The 12172-nt window shown below is 41.3% G+C and overlaps 1 protein-coding gene and 1 long non-coding RNA gene across 8 annotated transcripts in view; both read right to left on the reverse strand.

The window, feature by feature from the left end:
- The window catches only part of Rbms3 (RNA binding motif single stranded interacting protein 3), a 1318386-nt gene that overhangs the window by 1148711 nt on the left and 157503 nt on the right, over nucleotides 1–12172 (reverse strand). The gene's annotated exons all lie outside the window — the stretch shown is intronic.
- LOC110598931 (uncharacterized) overlaps nucleotides 2762–12172 on the reverse strand; it is a 38474-nt gene continuing 29063 nt past the window's right edge. The window contains exons 2-4 of the long non-coding RNA XR_002484825.3: nucleotides 4125–4338; nucleotides 3850–3984; nucleotides 2762–3760 (exon numbers count right to left, since the gene is read on the reverse strand). This is a non-coding gene — a long non-coding RNA (uncharacterized LOC110598931). The remainder of the gene's footprint in view (nucleotides 3761–3849; nucleotides 3985–4124; nucleotides 4339–12172) is intronic.

Below are 12172 nucleotides of genomic sequence, written 5' to 3' on the forward strand. Positions count from 1 at the left end.
TGTAATGGGATTTGACAAGAGCCAGGCACTTTAGGCAGGCTCAATCAATGTTAATTGAAGCAGAAGTGATTCAAAGACAAATAGGAGTCCTTGAGATCTTTGAGAGGTGAGAGGGGGGCTTGGGATTGTGACTTTCTCCTTTTCCCATTACCCCTTTATATTTAATTACTTGTTCTAGCCGGTGCATTGTAATTTGATTTGCCATCAGGTGACTTTTGCCTGATCTCATACGTTAGCAGACTCCTTCCTTGAGAGGAAAAAAAATCTCATAGCTGGTGGTGATGCCTGTTTGACCAGGAAGGAAATCCTTCTTGGGCGACTGGATCTCAGGTTTATAAGATCCCCTTTCCTATTCCTAACATAGCAGACTATCTGGAGGAGGTCAAAGGGAGAAACTCTTCAGTCTTGAATGATAACTGCTATATTTTCTTTGGTGCATTATTTCTCTAAGGGAACAGCACCGGAATTTAGAATTAGCTTAGGCTCCCCCAAGAAGCAAACCAGAAGATGAAAATTTATTTGCCAATTAGCTGCCTCTCGGTGAGGTGATCCTAGGAAACACTGGCGGAGAAGTGAGAATGTAAGGCAGACAGAGAAAGGCAGACAGAGGAACTGGATTCTCAAATTAATTACTAGCAGGGGGACTGGAGTGTCATCTCACTGGGGATCTCAGAACCAGCATAGAACATGCCCTTGTTGGTCTCCCCAATGGGGTAGTTATACTTCAGCTCTCTTCAATCACTGGTCAAAGGGCTATTGTGTGCTAGGGGAATGAATGCCCCAGCACTTAAAGCCTATAATGTAGAAAGATGCATGAGAGAAATTCTCAGAAGTACAGACAGGGAGCCCATTGCACTGTTACAACCTGGTGACATATGTAGATGACTTTAAACTCCAATGATCCCTTAAATGTACCATGCCACCACTCTATGGACAAGTTGTTAGAAGGAACTAGGAAAAGTTTCTTTCATTTGGAACTGAATGCTGTCCTTTGATGGGGAAGTCAGGAGCTAAGTAGGAGTCAGTGTGACTTTGTTCGGGAATTGAGTAGTGTTCCTTTTTCAGTCTGCTGTTCTCTCATTTACCCCTCCCTTAGCTCACAGGCAGGACACTCACATCCACCAGAACATCCTCTGGATAGGATGCACTGGAACCTTAGACTCTTCAATAGAAAGCAGAATTCAGCATCAGGGAGGCCCAATCTGAACTCCATTCAGAAGTTTAATTTGAAACACACTATTTTTTAAAAATATTTACTTTCATATTAATTTGCACTTGGGTAGCATATGTTTGCTGAGAGCTGAGACAATAAGTGTGGGAAGCATGTAGAGGTGGAGCAATAATTACTAGTCCCAAATTACAAGTAAAGATGATGAATACCCAAAGGTCAAGTTCAAAGTTACAAGCAAATAAACAATCCGACTAGGACTGAAGTCCAGGTGAGCAAGCAGCCATGTACAATGGTGAAGATTTGGAGTGAGGCAAATCTGATTTGTCTCAGCTATGGTATTCATTCATCCATGGGTAGCTAGGCAAGTCACCTGATACTTCACGTCTCTGTTTCTCACAGATAATGGGATAATGAGTACCCACCTCATGCCACCACTGTAATGACTCAGCAAGGCAGTGCTTGTAAATCCTCAAGTGTCCAGCTTATAGTTAGAATGCAATGATTAGCTTGCTATTGCAAATATTATCACCATTTTAATTACTCCAAAGCAAAAAATTTCTGCTTCAGAGACTCTAATGCACACCAAGGCAATCAGAAAAAAAACTATTTCCCACCACATTAAATGGATTTTCTTTGCACCACAATTTGGTTATCCCAAGATCTCAGGTGTGGTGATGGAATATGCCAGGAATCTCTCAAAGTTGTTTTCTACTAAAGAGCCAGGTACAGTCTGATGAGGCCTTGAATGCAGTGGAATCCTGAACAGTGAATGAGCCCTCCTTGCAATATTTAGAGGGAGATTAACCTGCCCTTGGATGGCATAGACCGATGGTACCAACAGGTGGGAATGGCAGAGTGTCAGTTATCTAAGTCACCTGTGGTGAGGGATGCTGTCATCTCTGAGGGATGAATGACATATGCCCTATCCCACAGGAGGAATTAGAGACTTGAGGTATATGGCTGTGTGACAAAGGCAAGGAACAGATGATTCCCCTTCTGTCCATTGAATCCTTGCACTTCCTTTCGATGACTCTAAGCAAGAAGGCCCGAGAAGCCACTCAGAGAGGTTACTGAGTTCTCAAAGGCCAACTGTAAGTAATTAAGTTCACTGAGTTCTTTATTAACAATGAAGTAACCACTTTTGATTGTGAACATATGAGGATGTGGCAATATTCAATGTATAAAGTATCATCCATGTGATGCCCTTTATAGGCACTTGTCACCATTACTCTAGTAAATGCCATTCTTCTCATTTTTCAAATGAGGAAATTGAGGCTGAGAGAGCTTATGACTTGCCTTGCACTCAAACAAATGGGGACTCTAGAATTATAGAAGGATGGCACATGGCAGCCACCACTAGAAATTATGCCATCATTAGCAGATTTCTAGAGTTGACCATGATAGGAAGAGAAGGTGACCACACGATTCAGATCTTGTTTGTAGACAACAGATAGCTCTAGTGCCATTTGCAAAGGAGCAATAATGCTGGTCCCAGATGAGACCTCTGGCAGGTCAACCACTTGAAGGTCAACACTGGATATTCTTTCAAAACCACTAAAGACACAGTTTTGCAGGAAATTGACAGAGACCTTGTTGCTGAGTCAACTGAAGTTTCTTTATTGTGAGGTAGGCACGGTTACAAGATAAAGTCAGAAATACCACAATTCCCATTGACCCATCCACAGAAGCATGCATTGTTCTTTAACTCCTCCAATGCAGGTAGATCCACAGAGACCCTGCAACACTGGTGATGAGGTCAGTCAATCTCCAGTTCCTGTGTTGTCTTAGAAAAATGGCATTTCAAAACCACCCCAAAATGACTAGCTAACATTCAGGATATTTGAAGTTACTTTTGATATTTATAATTTATTTGCCATTCTAGCTGCAGGATCAGAGAGGAATTAAATTTAAACCTATGAGGTGTATGTTCCTTTGTAGTGTAACATTTTTATCAAATAGTGTGCAAGAGCCCCAGGTATAATGTATGTTTGATTATATTTCAACTCCAAGTGGTACCACATTGAGATTTCTTCAGTAGCTAAGCAAATGTGACTCGGGTCATTACCCGAATCCAAACTTTAAAAAAAAAAAAAAAGAAAAACAGAAAGAAAATGTATTTTTAATCTAAGGATCAGTGCCATACAAATCAAACTACATAGCCCCATTTACTAGTTAACCTGGGACTGCAATTCAGAAACTCCCTAGGAACAGAATTGGTTCATAAACAAGGCTAATTTCAGCATAGAATTATACCTTTTAAAGCAATTCCTTTTTACAACTCCCTGGGTCAAGAAAAGAAAAAGACAGGGGAGGGGAAAAAAAAAAAGCAATAAAAAGCCAGCCAGTCAAAGTCATCCAGAATTGTGTTACGCAGGCAATGACAACGGAAAAAACAGTCTAATTCAGAACTGTCACGCAGAGGACTTCGGGTCTGGAGGCACACGGGGTGTGATGCCACTCAAGGTGTCTCTGGACTCTCACTGCTGTACTTCTGTCCTTGGACCCAACAGCACCTTCCTGACTGTCCTTCAGGAGTTCCCCAGGATACCTGAGAAGGTGGTCCAGCCTCTCTCAAGACAAGAAGTGGACCTGTGGAAGGACACAATGGAAAAGCCCATTAGACACCTGATAACTAAAGGTAGGTGGAGTCCAGGGGCCCAGGGCAGATGGGTCCTCACCTCCTCCCAGCTTGCTTCTTGCATGTCTCTCCAGAAGGGTGGCATGAGGCCTTGGCATAGCTGGTGGTTTGGGATCACGCAAGATCTTGTAGTGAACTCACTGTAGTATCCATCATCTTGCCGTCCATGCTATTTCTGTTGACAAGAGCATAAAATAAATACCCTGCATCAATGGTCTCTGGAATCTTGAGGAGACAACAGAACAACAACAACACGGACACACAGAAAGGAGGGAAGGGAAGACAAGAGAATAAAACTCAGAATGGATACTCTACCTGCCACCTTTCCCTGGGATTCCCCTAGGCAGTCGTATCCTGGACTGGAGGCTTGAGGTGATTTCTAAGACCTCCCAGAGGTCTCAAAAGGTCTGAAAGGTCAGGAGGCATCAGTCCACTCCCATGCGGGCACCTGAACTCAAAACTCAGCTCCTTGAGAACCTCAGCCAGCCTCGCGCCCCAACTCTCCTGAGTGGATCCTGGCACTGAAATACTACATAACAGAGAGCAAAATGCAGTTGAAAATTAGCAGGAAGTCCTCCTTGTTCCTTTGCCCTGGGGTGGGAGTCAGGGAGAGGCCAGTGGCATGGGGAAGGGTGGGTATTCACCGATCTTCCCTTGAGTCCTTTGCATGTTCAAGCCATCCCCCTCTTGCCTTCCAACCAAGCAAAAAAAAAGCTCTAGCAGATTTCTTCAATCCTATGGCCCATGCCCTTCGATTCAATCTAGTATTGCTTCTCGACGCCCAGCAGAAAGAGCTCCAGGCCTGGTACATGAGACTCTTGGCTCCATCTATGACCCTCATTCCCCCCCCCCCCCCGCAATTCATGGAAAGCCCAGCACTTCCTCTCTGCCCTTCACTGCACCCACCTCCCTGGAACAGAGGGTGGATATCTCACAGTGAGGAACCCAGATTGGCATCATCAGAGATGAAGCACTACCCAGATGGGCACAGAAAAAAAGAGCATTCAGAGATACTTATCCACACCAACCCAGTCACCAGGGTCTTGCACTAGGTACAGCCTGGTAGAAGTGGTCTGTCCTAGATACACATAATAAAACAAGTGCCTTAGAGGGAGAGCATTAAAAGCTGGGGTCATGGCTCAGTGGTAGAGCACTTGCCTAGCACATGTGAGGCACTGGGTTTGATGCTCAGCACCATATGAAAATAAACAAATGTATATGTATATATATATATATATTTTTAAATCTGCATTTTATGATGACCATTCACTAGCAGTTTTAAACAAGGTTAGTGACAAAACACTGCTCCCCACCCAGGCAGATCCTCTTCTTGGTCCACCTCTGGTAAGACAAGGAATCCATGAGTATTAGCAGAACCAGCTTGTGCTTCTCACTCTGCCTGGATTCTTCAAACCCATTGGCCAACAAACGTCCTACTCACTTTCAACCACCAGTTCTAATGCTCCTTATTCTTCTAAGCCTCATGACCTGATTGGCTAGGAGGATACTTTCTTCCTCTTAACCCCTAAGGCAATTGGTCTACATTCTTTGACTTATACTCTGTATTTAAATATGAAAATGTGTTATCTTCCCTCTTAACAGACATCAAGAAAGGATAGGTGATTGGAAATCAGGCCTAGGTCAGAGTCTCAATGCTCACCCTGAACTAGTTTTGCAATGCTGGGCTAGTTATTCAGATGCTTTAGTTTGTTTTCACATGTAGAAACAGAAGAATACCACCTCTCTCTCAATGCTGCCGCATTAAATTAGATAATGCATACCACATATCTAGCCTGAGAGAACATGTTGTCTACAGTTAATATGTTTCTGTAGTACTCGGCCTTAAGGGAAGATCCTTCCTTATTCTTTTATCATTGTCCTCTCCTTCCCACTCCTACAAGGACTTATCAGGAAAAAACAATAAAATGTGAATGGAATTGAAAATAAAAGTAAAATACCTAGGACATAAGTCTCTTCAAAGGATGACAGAATATTTGCTAAGTCCTTAAGTCATGACCTAGTACATTGTATATGTTGTAAAAATATGTGCTAAACAAAATAATCGTGTGAGTTAATGTAAGACTTCTTACATCCACAGAGCAATCCAAATTTAAATTATCAAGATACTCTTTCCCTTGCTTGATACTCCTTTTTGCCTTCCCCAGAGATGGGCAATGCTAATGTCACAGCTAATGTTAATGTTAAAGCTGAGAGATCCTTTCCCCCTTTAGGGAATATGTCTCAAAAACTCAATGTCCAGGTCCAAGGCTCATAACTTTACCACTCACATGAATCCAATTGAGGAACTGCCCCAACTACCCTATTTTATAGATGCAGCAATTGAGACATGGAGACAACCAGCAAGCTGCAACACTAGGTTAGGAAATTGGGATTTGGAGTCACGCTCTAATTCACTGTGGAGTTACTGCAGAACCTTCTACGACGATGGAAATGTCCTTTGCTGTCTAATATGGTGGTCACTCATCACCTATAGCTATGGAGCTCTCCAAAGGAAGCTATTTCTGATGAGGGAATCAGATTTGAAATTTTACTGAATTTAAACAACCTTGCATCTAAGTGGCTACAATACTGGACAAGTTTATTCCATCTTAGAGATCTCTTCCCTCAGGCCCCTAGCTTTGCTGTTAGAAATGATAGGATCCACCATAAAGGTAAGGTCACAGATTATTTAGGCGTGGGGAGCATAGTGTGCTAATAATGAAACCTAAGAGTACAGGGTTTGGAGTGGGATATGTCAAGTTTGAAATTCAAGTCTTATTGTGGCCTGGCTGTGTCTACAGCATATTAGTCAACCTTCCTATCTCTTTTCTGTTAAGGAGGCATGAGAATATTTCTAGGTTCAATGAGACCATCAAGTAATACAGTGTTTGCAATAGAGGGCTTAGCACAAGCTTGGTACAATTTAAGGTGAAGCTGTGTCACATATACACATAACTTACGTGAATTCCTCTCCCTATGCTTTTGAGCATGCAGAAGAGATGGGGAGAAAGTAATAATATAAGTCATCGGGGGAGAAGCTTTTTAATCTGCATTCAACTCCGTGCCTACGTATATCACAGAGTGAGCGTGAGATGAACGACAAAAAAATCTGTTTCCCATTGCAGTATGCTCTCACATAGTGTATGATTCTAGTGTTTGTATGTGATTTTCCCCTACTGCCCTGACTTAACCACCCCCTCACCCCACAGCCAAATAAGGATCCTTAGTGTTATTCCCTTCAGAACCAAAGGCTATACACAGAGTACTGCTATGATGATGATGATTATTTTTTAAAAAAAAATTTTTTTTCACTGTAGATGGACACAATGCCTTTATTTATTTTTATTTGGTGCTGAGGATTGAACCCGGGGCCTCACACATGCTAGGCAAGCACTCATCTACTGAGTCACAACCCATCCCTGCTATGATTATTTTTATAACTGAGTAGCAAGCCTCCTTATATCAGCCAGCCCATATATATTTATATATATATATATACACACATATATATATATACATATATATATATACACACATATATATATATATATACACATATATATATATATATATATATACACACACATATATATATATACACACACACATATATATATATACACACACATATATATATACACACACACACACACACATATACATATATATATTTGTTTTTGTTATTGCTCTCACATGCACATAACCCACATCCTCCTCCCTCCCTCTCTTCTCATGCACATGCATGATGCCTCTTTATGGTGGGGGAGGTCCAATACTGGAAATTGAACTCAGGGCCTTTCACATTCTAGGAAAGTGCTGTACCACTGAACTGCATCCCTAGCAACACCCTAATGTTTTAGAAATATTTTGAGACAGGATCTAAGTTGCCCAGGCTGGCCTCAAACTTGCAATCCACTTGCTTTAGACTCCTGAGCAGCTGGGATTATAGGCATGCACCACTGTTCCCAGTTACCAATTCTTTATATTAATTTCTTCTGTTGAAGTAACTGGCACAGTTTATTTCCTGAATGGACCCATCCTGATCTTCCTTTCTCCTCCCTAGTCCATAGATGCAACTATGTTACTGACTACATAAGAAAACAAACCACTGTCATGGTTCTGCTCTACTTTTGTTTTACCTGTTAAAATCTGACATGTCTGTTCTAGACCTTCTCTACCTTGCATCTAAATACACGATGGGACAAAAAGAATGAAACACATCTGATTATGTGATTGGATATATCAAAGAGTAATAACCATGGAAATGTCTTCTCAGGCAGCTCATTCCTGGGCACATCTGCCAGGACAGCTGAAAGTCTGATAAAACACGTGGACATTTCCATTAATAAAGACTGACCCACTTAATGCAGGGGGCACTTGCTAAAGCTCAAGGTACAAGCCTTCTAAAAACAATATCTTAACAACAGTTATCAGATAAACAAGAGCCTTCTGCAATGTTTTAGCCTTTGACAGTCTTAACTGTCCCATCTGCCAGTTTTCTAGAGAAGATGCATACATATAATAAAATGCATGATAATATTGTATCAGATCCACCTGAGAGTGGATGAGGACTCCCAGCCCCATCTCCACAACTCTGTCTTATCTCATACAAACAGGAGACCATAGGACAAAATCTCCAGTGCTGAGGGTCCCTGCCTACCTCTTCCACCTGCTTGACTTGAAGGAAGGGCAGGTTGAGCCATTGCATCTCTGTCACATTCAGGTCTCATTCTTTGGAAATGAATCCTGCCACCAAATTTCATGCCACAAAAAAAGTGACTCTGCACCCACCCGCTGCCCCCAGCAGGATCCTGAGAAACCAACACAACCTAGATCCTTGCATCCCAAATTATTGCCCTTCTTTGGACTGCCTCAGCTGGTAGCCTTGACCTTCTTATCTAATGTCATACTCCTTAGAGGAATTACATAAAGAATCCTAATTCTGTCTTGAATGTCACCCATAACTATTTGCAGGTCTCCACAGTGGTTTCCACTAAATGAAAATCCTCTCTCCTTTTCTTTCCAAACCAGTGTTAGCATTAATATCTGCACAAGTAGCAGAGGCTGTCTGACCCTCAGTCAAATCTCTCAGGGTCTACCAAGGCCAACTTCCAACTGCCAAAAACTATCTCTTCACATGAGGCATTTTTCCAGAAACTACTCTGAGTATGGCAGTCCAGGAGTATCTGAAATTAACTTGTCCTGAGAGGAGTCTTCAACCAGTGACTGACATTTGGGGGCATAATTCTGAGGCATATGCTGTAAATTGTTTCCCAGAATTTTCTCCGAGGCTCGAGTTCCAGCTGTCCCCATAGTTGACTGGCTCAATGTCACATCCTTTCTGGCTGCTTTTCCTATCTTCCTATTTCCTTTCCCCTATCATTGTTCCCCAAATAAACTCACTCTCAAATCCTTATCTTGGGGTCACTTTGGGGAAACAGAAACTAATCCAGTAAAAAAAACCTACCATTTTCTAACTCCAGTGACTTTCAAAAAACACTTTATGTACATGTATATGTAGGAATACATAAATATGTATTTCCAAGCTATGCTGATGATATTTACTTAATTTTTTTAGCTTTTAATCATTCAATAATATTTTTTTTTAATTTGTTTTAATTAGTTACATATGACAGTACAATTTATATTAACTATCTACTATGCTGCTGACATTTGAGTTTTCATGTATTTTGCTGTGTGCCAGTTCCGTGGTGTCTCCCCTAAGTTGGTAAGATGTTCAGAGGCCAGGAGTGCATCACCTCCTTCTACAATTTCCCACGATGCCTGCCGTGACACTTTGCAGAGTGAATATTCATTCAATAAGGGCTGACAGACAGAAGGCCATAGAGGTTAGCTCTGTTTGTCTCGTGGGCTTGTCAAGGGTGAGAAAGCTCTTCAGAGAAAGAAATTATGTTGTTTTCAATGCTTTGAAGGATGAACCTGGAAGCCCAGAATGGAAAATGGACCTGAGAGAGGGCACCAAGTCAGATCCAAATGGCACATGCTATGCCCTGCAGGCCACGGGATATGAGCTGCTGCGTAATCAGATATGTTCTTTTAGCTTGTTTATGAGTGAGAGACATGTCAGAGGAAAACAGATATATGAGCTATATAGGACAATGCGAGACCATCCCTGGGAGACCTTTTCTGAGAACCCTGGGCCTTTGTTGCCCATCAGTAGCTATTTGCCTTATCAATCACCTCAATGTGCACCACAGAACTGGGTACCAATAGGTGAGACCCAAAGCAGGTAAAGAGGAGATCCTTTATCGACTATACTTCAAAGCGAAAGTGTGGTGGGATATTTAACAGATGCAGACAATGATGCACACTATTTCTAATGATTATAAACATGCTATATTTGCTTGGGCTCTCATTTCCCTCCTGCATCAAGAGGACCATATACAGCCTTCCCACTTGCCTATTTCTTTTCCTAACTAGAAAGGGAAGAAAAAAAGAAGCTGGCTTCTCAGACATGCTAGACCTAGAATCTTTATTAACTAGCTCCCCCAGGACACAAAGATTTTAAAGGACCTTCTGAATCAAACAAAGGTGAAATGACACTCAGGGCTGAGTATTTTGTTGCATTATTTCTAAGCCTTTTACAACTGACAATCGAGATAAGATATTGATTAAACAAGATTACTGTGCATCCTCAACTTGGCTGCTAACAGAGTTCACTGTCATATAGTTTCAGCCCTTCCTGGTGGAGTCTGAAGTCTCAAGAGCAAATGGTCACTGGGGACATTACACACGCAGTACTCAGCTGAGACCTTGTGGTGGCTTCCTGCTCTGGAAACTGCAGGCCCCACGAGCCATGGGATCCTCAAAGAACATTTCTAAGGCTTTGTTTGAGGAAAGCACACCAACATACAGCTTTATATAAATCCTGCTGATTGAGGAAGCTTTAGATTCTATAGAAACTTTCTAAAAATAATTCTGATTTGAATAGAAAGTCCAGTCCTTTACAGAGCCCAGATTGTTTTTTTTTTCCCCCCTTGTCATATGGGAACTTGAAGAGGCCACAACAATGACAAGCAGACAGAACAATCCGTAATTCATCCAGAAATGAATTGCCAACAGAATTACAAACAGCTCTCACACTGGCCAGAAAAAAAAGCCAAAATTAAGAAGGGCATGGAAGAGAGATACAATGACAACCAGAGAACTCTAGGCACCAAATAGAAAGGCATCCAAAACATGCTCATGATCTTCCCCTAACTCCGGTATATAGAAATCGCTTTATCTGACCATTATATTAACCTCCTTAGGAAATGATCCACATAACATGTTGAAAAAGGACAAGACAGCGAGAGCAACCAAGTTTCAGTGAAGTATTTACTGAATGAGCTTGTCCACTCAAAAGGGTTCATTTCAATGAAAGATGCTGGGAAAACTGCAAATCTGTATGTAAGTAAAATGAATTTGAACCTGCACAAAACTCAAAGTGGATCAAGGACCTATAGGGATGAGACCAGAGGTCCTGTGCCTACTAGAAAAATGTAGGCCCATCTCTTGATCATGTCAGCCTAGGAACTGACTTCCTCAATAAGATGCCTAAAGCCCAAGCAGTAAAATCAGGAATCAATAAATGGGATGGTACCAAACTACAAAGCTTCTTCACAGCAAAGGAAACAATCAAGAATATGAACAAAAAGCTGACAGAATTGGAGAAAATCTTTGCCACCTGCGCCTCAAAGCATTATTCTCCAGAATATATAAAGAACTCAAAAACCTTAAGACACACACATACACACACACACACAAAAAAAAAAACAAATTAAAAAAAAAACACAAATAACCCAATCAATCAATAGGCAAAGGAACTGATCAGGCACTTCACAGAAGAAATACAATCAACCAACAAATATCTGAAAAAAATGTTCAACATCTCTAGCAATTAGAGAAATGCAAATTAAAACCACAAGATTCCATCTCACTCCACTCAGAATGGCAATTATCAAGAATACAAGCTACAATAAATGTTGGTGAGGATGTGGGGAGAAAGTTCACTCATACATTACTGGTGGGACTGCAAATTGGTGCAACTACTCTGGAAAAAAGAGTATGGAGATTCCTCAGAAAACTTGGAATGGAACCACCATTTGATCCAGTTATCCCACTTCATGTTATATACTGAAAGGACTTAAAATCAGCACACTACAGTGACACAGCCAGATCAGTGTTTATACCAGCTCAATTCACAACACTCAAGCTATAGAAACAACACAGGTCTCCAACAGATGAATGGATAAATAAAATGTGCTGTATATGTACACAATAGACTATTACTCAGCCATAAAAAAGAATGAAATTATGTCATTTGCTGATATATGGATGGAACTAGAGAATATCACACTAAG

This window comes from Ictidomys tridecemlineatus, chromosome 2 (assembly GCF_052094955.1).
Source record: "Ictidomys tridecemlineatus isolate mIctTri1 chromosome 2, mIctTri1.hap1, whole genome shotgun sequence".
NCBI classification, from domain to species: Eukaryota; Metazoa; Chordata; class Mammalia; order Rodentia; family Sciuridae; genus Ictidomys; species Ictidomys tridecemlineatus.